Source organism: Zingiber officinale, chromosome 7B (assembly GCF_018446385.1).
Source record: "Zingiber officinale cultivar Zhangliang chromosome 7B, Zo_v1.1, whole genome shotgun sequence".
NCBI classification, from domain to species: Eukaryota; Viridiplantae; Streptophyta; class Magnoliopsida; order Zingiberales; family Zingiberaceae; genus Zingiber; species Zingiber officinale.
In genome coordinates, this window is record NC_055999.1 from 36,947,310 (window position 1) to 36,964,234 (window position 16,925).

At 35.5% G+C, this 16,925-nt stretch overlaps 1 non-coding gene across 1 annotated transcript; it reads left to right on the forward strand.

The window, feature by feature from the left end:
• The first annotated feature begins 15,362 nt into the window (after positions 1-15,362).
• On the forward strand, positions 15,363-15,468 carry LOC122007475. The gene has a single exon (XR_006118970.1). It is a non-coding gene; the product is annotated as a small nucleolar RNA R71 (small nucleolar RNA).
• Positions 15,469-16,925: the final 1,457 nt, after the last annotated feature.

Here is a 16,925-nt window from a genome sequence, read left to right on the forward strand (position 1 = left end):
CAAGTCATGGATATGGAGATATCAAGTTGACACATGGGTATATATTGGAGAATGTATACTGAATGACCCGCCATGAGAAAGTATCATGGATCGTTATATGAGTGTCATATACTTTCTCATGTGGCTATTAGTATGACTATTAGTCCTTAGACCTGAAGTCACCATGGATCCCTACATGAGTTATGTACTTTGGTTTCGTCAAACGTCACCCGTAACTGGGTGGACTATAAAGTACTGGGTATATAACGAATTATGCAGAGGGATGTGAGTGATGTAGATGGGATCTATTCCTCCCATATGACGGGAGCGACATCGCTATTCTTGATAGAGTGAGACCACTAAGTGCATGGCCATGCCCAAATGAGTCAACATTAGATGTTGAGCTCATTTGATCGAGTGCGTCTACTTGGAGTTCAAGATTTAGATTGATTAGAGGATGACACGGTCTATGCCTCACATTGATCAATCTAGATGTCTAGGATAGAAGGACAATGTCACATATTGTGAGGAGTCACAATTAGTAGTCACAAGGTGATGTTGGATCTCAACATTTCTTGTAACTTGGGTAGCAATGATGTATTGCTAGATGCCGCTCATTGCTTATGTTTCTAAAAGAGTTTAGAAACATTGCCAACGTTACAAGAACCTATTGGGTCACACACAAAGAACATGTGGATGGAGATTAGGTTCATATGATGAACCAATAGGATTATGTTCATATGATGAACCAAAGATTGGATTCGAATTAGACTTATTGAGTTAGACTCAATTAGATTTAATTGTTGAATGAGTCTAATTTACATTTGATTCATTGAATCAATTTATATTAATGAATTGAGATTCATTAAATTAAAATTGACTTGAATCAAATCTTGGATTTAACTCAACAAGGAAGAGATTGGGTCAAGTTTGACTTGACCAAATTGGAAGTTGAAACATCAAGTTTGACTTGATGCATTGCCACATCATGTAGGTTGACTCATCCTACATGGCATGACACATAGTTGCCACATCACCTCCACCTCATGAGGTGTGCCACCTCATTGGAGGTTACACTCTCCTTTCTTTAATGTGGTCGGCCACATTAATGAGAGGAGTTATGTGGCCGGCCACACTTAATGGTGTGGAGTTTTTTCATTTGTGTGTATTGATGTGGTTTTATTGTATCATCTTCCTTCTTGCTTCCTCTCTCCATGGCTGATTGTTGCCGTGCACTTCATTGGGAGGAGAGGTGTGAGTTAAGTCCAAGACAATAAGAGAGTGTGAAGGTCACAAAGGAGAAGACTACTAGAGGAGTGGTGAGATTCTTCTTGTTTTCTCTTCTTTTCTCTTCTTTCCAATCCCATCCGAGAGCATCTAGAGAGTGCTAGCACACTTGTGGTGCTCTCTCTTCCATCCTTGAGAGTTAGAGAACTCTCCTTGTTCGTGTGGATACCGAGAGAGGATTGTCTACGTTGACAATCTTGAGATCCGACGATTTTGGACCTTGCGGGATTGCTAAGGGCTTCGCTACAAGGGTAAACACATTTTCTCGTAGATCTAAGTAGTAGATCGGTTTTTGAACTCGTACAAGAAATAGTTTTTCGAATTTTGTATACGAATCTTTGCACGGATCTACGGCTTTGGGTCCTTCGGGGTTTCCGCGACGCGAAAAAGCGGTTTTCGTGGTCCGAAGAACCCAACAGGGGATTTCCATCTTCTCTGAAATAAAATCCAGGTTAGGTTCGACGCCGGCGGATGCGGTAAGAGAGGCAATCTCAATAGGTTGGATGGAGAGAAGAGAAGAACTAAAGAAGTACTTGAGATTTGTCGTGGAGATCATCGTTGCCTCCGTCACCCTCTTCGTTGTCGCCGTGTTCTCTTTTGTCGCACGAAAGAAACAAAAGAAACCTAACCCCTTTAAAGATAATAACAAATGTAAATTTAATGTTAAAATAAAAAACTTAAAACCTTTAATTATATTAATGTAGATATATAATAAACTTATTATTTATTTCAGTATATATCCTAGGCCTATCAAAAGATAGTATATTATTAAATATTTAATATGTTTTTTTCATAATTTTTAAATTATCAATAATCTAAACACAAATTATAAATTAAAAAATTTTATTAAGTTAAATTTGTAGATGTATTTTTCTATGTTATTATATATATATATATATCCGTGTCGTGACTATTCTGTGAAAAGATATTGAAACTAGAACAGTAGAGTTTGTAACGATTATCGTGACCGTTCCGACGAACCATATTCAAGATAATTTGAGACAAATACTTTTTTACTGTCTTATTTAAATGTCTTATATAATTATATTTTTTAACCGTCTTTATTAGGTATCTTATTTAGTTGTATTTGAGACAAAATCTTAAATACTGTCTTAAATTTAATGTCTCCATGTTAAATTTTAAAATCTTTCCTTTTGTGAAAGTCATGGTTTTAAATGAGAGTTTTTTTTATATTAAAATCTTTCCTTTTATAGCTTTCTACAAAGGATTAAGAGAGAGGTTTGATATCTTTCCTTATTTTTAGTTAAAAGGAAGATTTTAATTTATAAAATTTTCCTTTTATAACCAACAAGGGATTTAAAAGAGAAATTTTTTATTTCTTACCAAAAACAAATAAGGAAGTTTTAATTTTATGTTTAAAACTTTCCTTGTTTGGAGCACAAGTAGGTGGCCGACCATGACAAGCATTAAATAAAGTTTTAATTTTTTTGTTTTAAAACTTTCCTCTTTAGTCATTGGCAAGGAATATAAGGAAGTTTTAATTATGTTTAAAACTTTCCTTTATTGCCAAGACCAAGGATTATAAAAGAGATGGCGGGTGCCTCATGAGATAACACATCTTCTATTCCTCTCTTTCAATCCCTTGGTGGCCGACCCTATTCCTTCTCTCTTCTCCTTTTGTTTTCTTCCTTAGAGGCCAGGACATCAAGGTTTAGTGATCTCTTGGTGGACGGTTACTTGAAGGAGAAGAAGAAGAGAAGGAAGCTCTCTTGTCTAGAATCCCTTGGAGGTTAGTTGGTGGTCAGATCTTGGAAGAAAAGGAAGAAGCTTGGGTGGATTTCATCTTGGAAGATCATCGCTCACACGACGTCCAAGGGAAGGAGAGGAATACAGCAGAAAACCAAGAGGTCTATAAGCTACAAAAGGTATAACTAGTTATTAGTTTCCGCATCATAACTAGTTCATCTTTTGTATAGATCTTGAAAAACCAAACACAAGAGGTTATCAGTTTTAAGTTATCATTTTTGTTATCGATTTTATTTTTTGATTTCATGTTTCGATAATGTATTTCTATTGAGGTCTTTATAGTTAAACCTAGTTTACTGTAAGAAGTTAAATATTCGATTTCTTTGAAAGGCTTTGTCTAGGAAGTGGTGGATGATCCCATACCCAAGATGGCCTAGTGCCTCGTCATATTTAACCTGGAAGCCGATCTTTGAAATAGATATTTTATAACTTCTGTAATATGGTTTAACTTAGGAAGATCACATCGGTTAAACTTGGAGTAAAAATGTTAAGTATCGTTTCCAATCCAAATTTAACTTCTTGCAATCCAAATTTAACTTCAGTAGAACACATGGGTAGCTAGGATAGTTCTATACTTGTACAAAATTTTTGTATAGGGGAACTAGAACGGTATTCCGTGTAGCAACCAACACTAATAAGTAAGGGTTTACTAGGATACTCGATACTATATATTACAATATAATCATACTAATATATGGACAGAAAATAGACAATCACGCCCCAAGTTACTAGTCACCTAACATTAATATCGTGACTAATTTCATGGAATCATTGCAGATATAATAAACAACGTGATCAATATCAAGAAATCCTAAGGGTTGATTCAGAAGGGAAAGCCTAGTGGAATACACTACCCTTTTGCTAGGTAGTGATTTTCATCAAGTATAGGTCAGTATAATCTCACTAATATATACGCCTTCGTACCAATATACAACTATACTACTTATAATAGCAGTGCCCTATAGGCACGAGCCAAGTATATAACCATACTATAATACAAATTCATGAACATAAGCTATAGGCCTAAATAACAATAAAGGTCTATTAGAATACTCAATATCCTACACTATAGTATAAAATAACAAACACAAGTTTAGCAAGATGCTCAATATCCTATACTACGGTATGATCATCCTACGCTAGGGTCTGGTATAGGTTAATTTTTTATTAATGATTAATTTAAATAATCTTATTTTAATTAATCAAACTTAAATGAACAATTATAATAAGTATATAGAAATACTTATGTAAATCTAAATCTCCTAAACACTTAGGTAGAACTTCTTATCACAAACACAAATAATCAGAAGGTGCTAAGTTAAGGGGAGGAAGAACCTTAAAAATATATTACAAAATTTAACATACCCAAACCCTAATCCGAATTACAGGGGAGTTTTAATTTAAGGGAGAGTGTTAACTTAAAGGGGAAAAAGGGTTCCACTGCTTTAAAAAATATTTCCACTTTGTTTTGAGATATATTTTGAAAATATTTTCAAAATTAGTTTACTGAATTTCTTTGAAATATTTATTTGAAAAACCCCTTTCAAAATTTGCAACTTTTCTTCAACACATCTTGAAAATTTTATAATAGGTTGAAAAATTAGATCATTTGTAAAATTTGAAAAAGTATACCAAATTATCTTGAAAATATTTCTTATCTAAAAATTTTGTTGTAAGCATTTTTTCTTAGAAAAATTTCTTTAAAGATACTTTAAAGTTTTCAAAATTCTTGGTTAAAGGATCTCTTGAAAATCTTTCGAATTCTTGGAAATTTTTTAACAAAAGCTTATTTTGAAATGATTGAAAAATTTTATTTTGAAATGATTGAAAAATTTTATTTTGAAATGGTTGAAAAAGTTTATTTTGAAAATTATTTTGCAACCCACTCTTCAAATATTTTGAAAAGTTAGTTTGAAAATATCTTGGAAGCTACTTTAAAACTTTAAACTTCAAAATTATTTTACAAAAGTTAGCTTTCAAAACTTATTATAAAATTTGAAAACTTTTTCAAAATTAAGTGGAAATTTTTTAAACTCTAGAGTCCTCCCTACAATAAACCTATAAGTTTTTATACTTATTTTGAAAAGTTTATACTCACTTGTGTGTTTCAATATTTTGGTATACTTACTTGTATATTTTTTGATGAATGTCAAAAGGAGAAAGTAAGGGTTAAGTAAGAAAAACTAAAAACCTTAATCCTAAAATGCTCAAGAGAGTAAAACAGAATTTGCTGGATTTTTATTACTATTCCTTCCACATTAATTTCTAACTTTAACCCAGGTTGTCATTGCATCAAAAAGAGGAAGATTGTTGGTGTAATTTACAAACTTGAGTTTTGATGAATGATAAATAAGTTAAAGTTAGATGTGTTATAATTTAACCTTGTTACTGAGTGTGCAGGGTTGACTAACCCCCAGTCAGGATGTTTGATTCCTGATTGGTTGAAGATTGAATGTGTGATTCCAGCAAGTTGAGATATTCAATTTCTAATAGGTTGAAGTCTAGATGTGGGATTCTAGCAAGGGTCGGGATGTGCAATTCCCTATTGGAGAAGACTAAATGTGTGATTCTTGATTAGAGAAGATCGGATGTGCGATTCTGGTAGGTTGGGATGTTTGATTTATGAAGTCTGAATGTATGATTCCAGATGTAACTCTACACCTGGTAAGTAGAGATAAGTCACTGGAGGAGAGTGACTAAGTGAGGATGCATTCTTATTCAAATGGACAGTAGACATCAGTCCAATTTAGGTCCATTTCAGAAACTTAAATTGAAACCCTGACTAGGTCTCGGGGAGACATGATCTAGTTATTTCTTCTTATTATTATTGTACTAGCATTATCTTACAAGTTATTTGACTAACACTTTTTATAGGGCAAAAGAAGCACAAAAGGTCATTGGTGAACAATGCCTTAGGTAGATGCCTTCCATACCATGGAAGGTGTCTTCGCACTGTTCATGGAAGGTGCCTTCAGTGCCATGGAAGGTACCTTCTGTAGGATAAAATTTAGATTTTATCGTAGATAAGGAGCGGGTGATTTAGGATCAGATTCTTCACATTAGAGGCGCCTTCAAGGCTATGGAAGGTGTCTTCCATGTTTTGGCCAAGGCTTCTTCAACAACTTACATACGAGCTTCTACGAGTCTGATCGGCTTTCCGACTGCTTTGGCTTACTGCTACTGCCCTGCTATGACTCTACTACGCCCGACTACCACCAAGAAGCTGTCCAAATATTGAGTTTGAGCCGACAGACTACAAACAGTGTTTGGTGAAAAGTTAATTACTGTACTTACTTTCTACAAATGAAAAGTGTAGCGTGTTACACTTCTCCAGCTCTCTTTGTATTCGATTACTCTTTCGATAGTTCCAGAAGAGGATTTAGTGGATTACCTGTCGATAGGTCGGTGGAACCTGAGTCTTGGAGTAGGAGTCATCGAAGGATGCAAACCAAGTAAAAATTGAATTGTATTTTTTCTCATTTTTCTATTTCGCTGTCTTACTTAATTTTTCGCTGCGTACTCTTATTTTTAAAATGAAAAAGATAAGCTTTTGAAAACCATGTGATTCATCCCCTCTCACGTACATCTTGATCCAATAGTGTTGACACATATCGCAAGCCTGTGCTAAGGAATATTAGATGTGGCATATGACTGTTGAGATTCGATGTGATAGCTAGTAATTTTAAATGCAACGATCTGGATTAAATCTCTCTCTTTCCTCCCCTTGATCAAATGGTTGAGAGTGGTTGTTGCTGGAGTTTTTAAGTTTTACCTTCGGACACCACTTTATCATTTTATCTATCATCTTCTTCTTCGCCCTTTCTTCCTTGCTATCCTCGGCGATTCTCCAAGCCTTTTACTTTCACCATAAGTTCACGTTCTTCCGTCCTCCATTTATCTTTCTTCTTATTTCATGGTTTTTGCTCCTCCCATCGCTATCCACGGGCTTTGGTATGCCTCCACCGCCTCTGACTTCAATGGCAAGGAGGTGGAGCATATGCGTCTCTCCTATCACCTTCCTCCTTATCACTGCATCGTCATCCCTTCTAGTCACGATCACCCCCATCTTCCTCCAACACTTTCTTATTTTTTTAAGGACCAGTTCTCAGTCGGCCTTTGTTTTCCTCTACACCCTTTTTTCTCTGAAGTTTGCTCTTATTTTTATATCCCTTTGCAACAATTAGTGCTTAACTCCATTAGGTTACTATGTGGGGTCATTATAATGTTTCGTTTATACCGAGTCTCCTTGCACCCCCAGTCTTCCACTACTTCTATTATCCAAAAGAATCTGAGTCGAGCATTTTTATCTTCTAAGCCCTAGTGGGGTTGGTATTCTTTGATAAAATACCCTCATCTAATAAAGGACGGAAGTCCCACTATTTCTTCCTCCAACAGGCCCATCTAGTAACCTTCCTGATCAAGTGACAAATGAAATTGTCCAACCCTCCTGAGTTAAGAAAGTATAAATGGGAGTCGATCTACCTCACGACCTCCTCTCAACTAGCCGGTCTAAAGTATCATATTCATAAGTTGTTGACTGAGGGAGTGTTATATGTATTTGGATTGAGTCCTATCCGAACTAGACTGCTCGACAGCTTCGATGAGAAATTCATCCTCATGTTGTTATTGGATCTAACTGATTTCTTTTTCTATTTTGTAACTAAAATCATCTGGAAGGTCTGTTAGTGTAATCCCTAAGAGTCAATCAACAATCGATTGACTTAGGATATATTGTATTATATTTTATTAATCAAAGGTAATGATTATTATAGTTACTTTAGATCTGTGCCAAATGAATAAGTATAAGAATGTCCTAGGGTAGTAAATTCTAGTCTACAACATATCAATTAGTTGAATGAATAGTGGGAGGCTATAGATATATATAGAATGCTACTCTTAACAATTCCTAGTCAAGCATTAATATATAAGGGCAATATTAATGCATTGAGACTAACATATATGTCAATTGATGACTTAATCTCATAAGTCATGAATATAAAATTCAAGTTAACACATGAGTATATATATTAGAGAATATGTACTGAATTGACCCACCATGAGAATGTTTCATGGATCATTATATGAGTGTTATAAACATTCTTATAGTGACTATTGGTATGAATAGTCCTTAGACCTGAAGTTACTATGGTTCTCGATATAAGGAATTATATACTTTGGTATCGACAAATATCACTTATAATAAAGTGGACTATAAAATCAATCACTGGGTATACAATAAGTTATATGAAGGGATGTGAGTGATGTAGATGAGTTTTATCCCTTCCATATGACGGAAGTGATATCTGTGGGCCGCTTGATTAAGTAGGACACAAGAATGCATGATCATGCTCAAATTAGTTAATATGAGATATTGAGCTTATTTGATTGAGTATGTCTATTTAGAGATCAAGAAATATAAAGATTGATAATAAAATGACACAATATATACCTCATTGATCAATCTAGATATCAAGAATAGAAGGACTGAGTTATATAAGATAATAAACACGGTCATGTTAGGTCAGATTTTAACATTCTCATCACTTAGGTATCAATGATGCATTACTAGATGTCACTCATTGCTTATATATCTAAAATATTTATTTAGATACATTGCCAATATTATAAGAATCTATTGGGTCACACATAAAAAGTATGTTGGTTTGGAGATGAGTATATTTTAGTTTAACTAAAATATAATAAAACCTAAGATTATGAAGTTAAGTCTAATCCGAATTAGACTTATTGAGTTAAACTCAAATAAATCCAATCATTTGGATCCTTAGGTTGACTCTAATCCAAATTAGATTTATTGGATTAGACTCAACCACTTAAGAGGATTAATGCCCATTAATAGAGATTAATGGAGTATTAATCAAAAGAAGACCAAAAGGCAAAAGACCTTTGGTATTCCTTAGATGAGTACAAAAGTTTTTTGGAATTCATTTTCATATAAATCTTCTAGTCTTCTTCCTCCTCTTCCCTTGGCTGAACACCACTTGAGATTTGTTGCTAGCACAACATAGTTGGTGTTGCTCCAAATACTGAGTTCGTGCAATGAACGAAGGGTTTGTTTGTGTGGATACTGTAAAGGCATGAACATTCTGATCACACTGAGATCTGCATCCGAATCAAAGTTGTTGTCGGTAGTACTATTCACGCATCAAAGGTAACTATTATATTTGATAGAGTAGAAAAACATAGTATGCAATATTCACAAGGATCTCTGGAGGGACCCTTTTTTTGCAGCATTATGTGTTGTTTTATGCATAAAATCCCTATAGTGGTATTAGAGTCACTTACGAATATGTATACTTCATTGTAGTTCTATTTTATATGTGATATAAATGTAGAACATGTGTTTATTTTGATTTCATGATTATATGAGTGTTTTTATTGGGAATGAATCCCACAAAAATATGAATAGCAACCTATGTTATTGCAATATGTTGCTTGTTGTTGGACGTTTGCTCCAACCATGGACAACAATTCCTCACATCAACTTGCTGGTTGCTCAAAACATTGAAAGCAACTCACATTCAAAATAACAAGGATTGATACTCCGAATAGCGGCTACAAGGGTCTCGGGTTCATCTTGATGGACTAAGGGTAGCAGCTCATTCAATGAGTTGATAAATTAATTTTACATCGTGGGCGCTGGCCACTTGCCCCCCCCCCCCCCCCTCCCGGCACTAACGGGCTAGTGGGACCGCCGTAGGGTTGAGGCTCATCAATCGTTGTTTAAGATCATAATAAAATTGTGTTATAGATCTATTACAAATGTTGTATGCCATGGTACATAGTTATGGCCCCTTACCCCAATGTGATTAGATGATTGTGTGTGTGCGCATGTTATAATTCATAATATGACTTGCGTGTCATGTCTTTCGCTTTATACTTCCAATTGTAAAATTGGTTACCCTCGAATGTAACTCGAGATTTCTTTAAATTTATAATATACAATTTAGAGGTTTTATCACATTATTCTTGCCCTTGATGCTCCTCCTCCTCATCCTCCTCATCCTCCTCTTAATCACATTACTTTCTTTAAGGACCAATTAGTAGCTGACCTACATTTTCCTATCCCTCCATTCATATCAGAGGTAAGTCGGTATTTTAATATTGGCTTACAACAGTTTACCTTGAACGCAATCCGCTATATATGCGGGATGTTCATGTTATTTCGCTTGTTTAGCATTCCTCCTACACCGTGCAATCTTTATTTGTTTTCTTACCCCAAAAAATCAGAGCCAGGGATTTTCCTCTTTCAATCTCGCCTAAAGTCAGTTTTCTTTGAGGACATACCTTCTTCGAATAAGGGTTGAAAATCTCGTTTCTTCTTTATTGAGATACCCGAGCTTGCAACCTGGTCAACCGAATGACAGTCTTCCCTTCCTCCTCTTCCTGACCTCGAGAATTTTAAGCGTGATCCAACCTTTATTTCATACTCCACTAAGCTGAGCAGCCAATGCTTTAAAATCCACAAATGTATGCGCGAAGGCCTACTTTACTTGTTTGGCCTAAGCCTCATTTGGACAAAGCTATCCTACTCTTTTGGTAAGTCTTAGTAACTTGGTCATTATGTTATCACTAACTAAGATATTTCTTATTTTATTTAGTGGACACCATTTTTGAATCTTTGATCGCTGAAGAGATTAATATAGAAGAGGAAGAGCTCCTGTCTCAGGAGCAAACATTATTAATCGAGCGGGCTTCCCAACCGGCCGCCCCTTCTAGTAGGGCATCCGGTAGTCGGACGGTCGAATCCAGCGTGACCACTACTTCTGGGAAGTTATCTTCTGATCCTCTCTCGGTATCTGAGGGTTCCCCTACGAAGGCTCAGGCCACCCTAAAGAGGAGATGTAAAAGGTGTAAGCTCGTCCATGCCTAAGTTCCTGAAGGACAAACACCCCCATTGAAATGCCTTCTTTGCATTTATCTCTTGCTCGGGAAGAGCCTGCCCGGGAGGAAGCGCAAACACAATCTTATGAGTGGACTTTGTCCACCCTTCCCTCCGCAGTCTAACCCAGGGGCCAATCAAGCACCATAGGTACTTTCTCAGCTGGGCGGCTCCTCGACATCTGCTTTACTTGTATCTCCTCGCGCGAGAACTCTCTCGATCTCCACCTCTGCTGTGCCCAGGAAGCCTTATCAGTTCTCAACTACCCTTGATTTACCATCTACCTAGGTCATAACTTGTCCATTGATTGCCCCCTACCCCCCATTATTGGCCAAATATTTTTGAGAGGTCGCTTAATGGAGGCCTGGGAGGTAGCAGGGAACCAGTTGAGCGAGCTTACTCCTGTGGAGCTAGCTGATGAGTATGCATACGAACTTACCAAAGTAATATAATTTTATTTATTATTTCCCATATTGAATATTTCTAACACTGTTTGTCTTCTAGCGATGGGCGATAGGGAAGGGCCTTGTTGGTTGCTACTCGGAATATCGTCTTAGTTCCCATGTACAAAAATTTGTACAAGCATAGAACTATCTTAGCTATCCATGTGCTCTACTGAAATTAAATTTGGATTACAAACGATGCTTAACATTATTAATCCAAATTGTCCTTCAGAAGTTAAACTTGGATTGAAAACGATACTTAACATTTTTACTCCAAGTTTAACCGATGTGATCTTCCTAAGTTAAACCATATTACAGAAGTTATCAAATATCTATTTCAAAGATCAGCTTCTAGGTTAACATGGTGAGACACTAGGCCTTCTTGGGTATGGGATCATCCACAACTTCTAGACAAAGCCTCACAAAGAAATCAGATATTTAACTTCTTACATTAAACTAGGTTTAAATATAGAGACCTCAATAGAAACATATTATCGAAACATGAAATCGAAAAATAAAATCGATGACAAAAACAATAACTTAAAATCGATATCCTCTTGTGTTTAGTTTTTCAAGATCTATACAAAAGATGAACTAGTTATGATGCAGAAACTAATAACTAGTTATATCTTTTGTAGCTTATAGACCTCTTGATCTTCTGTTGTATTCCTCTCCTTCTCTTGGACGTCGTATGAGCGATGATCTTCCAAGATTAAATCCACTCAAGCTTCTTCCAAGGCTTCCAAGATCCGGCCACCAACAAACCTCCAAGGGATGCTAGACAAGAGAGCTTCCTTCTCTTCTTCTTCTCCTTCAAGCAACCGACTACCAAGAGATCACTAACTAGATGTCGCCGACCACCAAGGAAGAAAAAAAAAGGAGAAAAGAAAAGGAATAGGGTCGGCCACCAAGGGATTGGAAGAGAGGAATAGAAGATGTGTTATCTTATGAGGCACCCCTCCATCTCTTTTATAAACCTTGGTCTTGGCAAAAAAGGAAAGTTTTAAACATAATTAAAACTTCCTTATATTCCTTGCCAATGACTAAAAAGGAAAGTTTTAAAATAAAAAAATTAAAACTTCCTTTTATACTTGTTATGGTCGGCCACCTACTTGTGCTCCAAACAAGAAAAGTTTTAAACATAAAATTAAAACTTCCTTATTTGTTTTCGGTAAGAAATTTTTAATAAAAATTTCTCTTTTAAATCCCTTGTTGGTTATAAAAGGAAAATTTTATAAATTAAAATCTCTCTTTTAAAACATGTGGATAGTTACAAAAATAAAAGTTTTATCAAAAATTAAAATCTTTCTTTTAACTACAAATAAGAAAAGATATTAATCCTTTGTAGAAAGCTATAAAAGGAAAGATTTTAAAATTTAAAAACTCTCTTTTAAAATCATGGCTTCCACAAAAGGAAAGATATTAAAATTAAAACATCCTTTTATTTTAATGTGGCCGGCCACCTTGCTTGGGCTCCAAGCTTGGCCGACCACAATCTTGGCTCCAATCTTTGGCTTGGCCGACCCTAGCTTGGGCTCCAAGCTTGGCTTGGCATGCCACAATGAGATGGGTAAGAAGCTTGGCTCTAAGTGGATATAAGGATTTATAAATAAGAGGCTACAACAGGGACCGAGAGGAGGAATTGGTTTTGGTCTCCCGATGAGCTTGAGCTTCCCGTGTTCGCCCCGAACACCCAACTCAAGTTCATCAATAATAACTTATACCACTAAAGAGTTATTATTGCACTACCGCATCAATCCCATATTACAATATGGGCTCCTTCTTATCATAAGTGTGTTAATCTCCCTGTGTTTAAGATATTGAATGCCCACTAATTAAATGAGTTACTGACAACTCACTTAATTAATATCTAGCTCCAATAGTAGTATCACTCAACCTTATTGCCATGTCGGACTAAGTCCACCTATAGGGTTTACATGACAATCCTTATGAGCTCCTCATGGGGACATCATCAACCTAGATTACTAGGACACAGTTTTCTTCTATAATCAACAATACACCATATAAATAATATCATTTCCCAACTTATTGGGCCTATTGATTTAATGAACTAAATCACACCCTTTGATAAATTAAAGAAATAAATATTAAGTATACGTGCTTGTTATTATATTATGATTAAGAGTACGCGCACTTCCATAATAACAAAGGTTTTGTTCTTTTATATAGTCAGTATAAAAAGAAACAACCTCAAATGGTCTTGCTCAATACACTCATAGTGTATTAGTGTAATTTTATAGTCAAGATAAACTAATACCAAATTACACTACAACCACTCCAATGGTTTGTCCCATTCCATCTTGGTTGTGAGCTACTATTTATAATTTATAAGGAACTGATAACATGATCTTTTGTGTGTCTCCTCACACCATGTTATCTACAATATAAATTAAATGGACAACTACACTTAGTATAAATGTAGACATTTGACCAATGTGATTCTTATGTCAAAATAAATGTTTATACAAAAAGCTAGACTTTTAGTATACACTCTAACAATCTCCCACTTATACTAAAAGACTATGCTGCTATAAACGCTGTCATACATCGATTCCCATCCCCTCAACATGCCGATCAAAAGCTTTCGCCGGAAGGGCCTTAGTGAAAGGATCTGCCAGGTTATCTGTTGATGCAATCTTGGCGACAACAACTTCTCCTCGCTTTACGATGTCTCGTATCAGGTGGTATTTGCGCTCAATGTGTTTACTCGTCTTATGGGCTCGTGGTTCCTTTGAGTTGCTACTACACCACTATTATCATAATAAATTGTGATAATTTTGAGCAAACCAGGAATCACATCTAAGTCCATTAAAAAGTTCCTAAGTCATACAGTTTCTTTGGCTGCCTTAGAGGCTACCACATGCTCAGCTTCCATGGTTGAGTCTGAAACACATTTATTCTTAACACTCCCCCATGCTATGACTCCACCTCCTAAAGTAAATACATAACCTGAGGTAGACTTACTATTGTCCCTATCTAATTGGAAGTCAGAATCCGTGTAACCCACAGGGAGCAAATTATCTGCTTGGTAAACCAGCATATAATCTCTGGTACTTCTCAAGTACTTTAATATATGCTTTACGACAGTCCAATATCCCTATCCTGGATTACTTTGATATCTGCTAACCATGATTTAATGTCACTACAACACCCTGTAAAATTTGGAGATAGATATGAAAATTTATTTACCACTGCTTTATCTTCACAATCCTCATCTGAAGAGTCTTCATCTTTATACAAATTCAAAAATCTACACTCAACCTTACCAGTGTCACAGAATTTTTTAAAGTCATAGTTCTCATTGACCCCCACTAACCTTTGTGGAAAAGGAACCCTTAGTGAAGGTCTTGGGAAAGGTACTTCTAATTTCCCATATTCCTTTTTATCTTGTGGAGGGGATTCAACTTGCTTATCTAGTGTTGGTATGATCAATCGTTGAGGGAAAGGTACTTGTGGCATTTGGGAACCTCCTGGAATAATGGAACTGAGTTCATGTGGTCTTCTATTGTTCTTCTCCTCAATTCTAAACATGTCCTTCTTCAGAAGTACTTCATGATTTTTTTCAATTCTCAACCCAACATCATCACACTTTTTTCTAGATCTTGTCTGTGAAGGAGGGGGATCTTCTTTAAACCAATTTGAAATAATACTTTCAATCTTTGCCCCTAAATGTTTGAACTCCCCGTTCTGTGACTTGTGATTTTCAAAACTGATAGATGGTTGAGTTACAATTTGTTTGACAGGAGCTATAGCATTTATGGCTTGCACTTCTTGAATGTTTGAGGGAGATTTCATCCAACTTATGTTCGACCATTCATGGAGGTTCAATGTCACTTGATCAATTAACATATATGCTTCATATATACTTTTGTCCATAAAAGAACTTCCAGCTGATGAATCTAATAAACTCTTGTCTGAGAAAGAAATTCCCCCATAGAATATGTGCAAAAATCAACCATTTTTCAAAACCATGATGAGGACACTGTTTTTGAAGACTCTTAAATCTATCTCATGCTTCAAATAATGATTCTCTGTATGCCTGAGCAAAATTTGTTATGCAATTCCTCATATACACTATTCTGCTTGGAGGGAAAAAATGATTCATAAATTGCTTCTCCAATTATTCCCAACTTGTGATGCTTTGAGGATGGAGAGAATATAATCAAGTCCTTGCTTTATCCTTGATACTGAAAGGAAATGCCATCAATCGAACTGCATCTGCTGACACTCCTTCACATTTCACCATATCACAAATCTCTAAAAATATTTCAAGATGCAAATAAGGATTTTCTGATACTTTTCCTCCAAATTTGTGACCTTGTATCATAAAAATTAACTCTGGGTCTAGTTGGAAACTTTCTGCTTCAATTTAAGGTTGCATAATGGGAGATAAAAATCTTGCAGAAAAGGGTGTAGAAAAATTTCTCATGGGTCTGCTTGACATGTTAGTGCTCATGGATATTCAAGAAAATATTATAAAATGAAGAATCAAAGACAAGAAATAAAATGCAATATGAAAAGCAAGAAAGAAAATGCAGAATTTAAATTGCAAGAAAGAAAGTGCATAATGAAAACAAGAAAGAAAAGATAAAAGGAAAAAGAAAAATGTCTAGAATAATTCATATGCTAAAGATTGCAAGATATGTTTACAAAAGAAAAGAAGAAAGAAACTAGATCAAAAGAGAAAACAAAGAAAAGTTAGATTAGAGTGCTAGAAATCAAGAATGCAAAGTTAGAATTAGAATTAGAATTGCAATAAAAAGAATTGTCAAGAATTAGAAAGATATGCAAATGATGAAAACAGAATTCTAAAGATTAGTTTCAATTATGCTAATGAAAAGAAAAGAAAAGTTATGTTTAGTCTAACTCAATTGATAATCCCTAATGTTATAGGGCAGTCCCCGGCAACAGCGCCAAAAACTTGTTGACTTCCGCAAGTGTACGGATATGTCGCAAGTAATAATAAAAGATATCGAATCCACAGGGACTGGAATAAGCACTAAATATGTTTCAAAGTGAGTTAGCTAAACCACCAATCAATTGATTTACAAAATCTAAGTGTAACTATGAAAGGTAAACAAAGAAATAAAAGAATAAGAAACAAGAATAAGGGCAATGATAAAAGTGTGCTATAGGAGTTTTGATTTCTTTGTAATGTTATTCAATGTAATGATCTACCAAATCTTATTTCTCAATTATCCACCACTTGTAGAAGGTTGCCAGTTCCCTCTTGCAATAGACAACCGGCCTAGGACTAAAATATATCTAAATGCGATCAATTAGGAATGAACCCTATGTTGTCCTCACACGGGCTTGCATGTCACGTGCGTCCCTTGGAAAATCAACATAGAAATCACTACTTCTCAACCTCATTAGATATAAAGATTAATGTATACAATATATCCTACCCTCTTGAAATACATAATTTCCCCTTTAAGATTACCTCTCAAACGTCCTTACACGGGCATGTTCCTGTCACGAACGTCCCTCGGAAAATCGAATGAAGAATTACCTCTACAAGATCCACA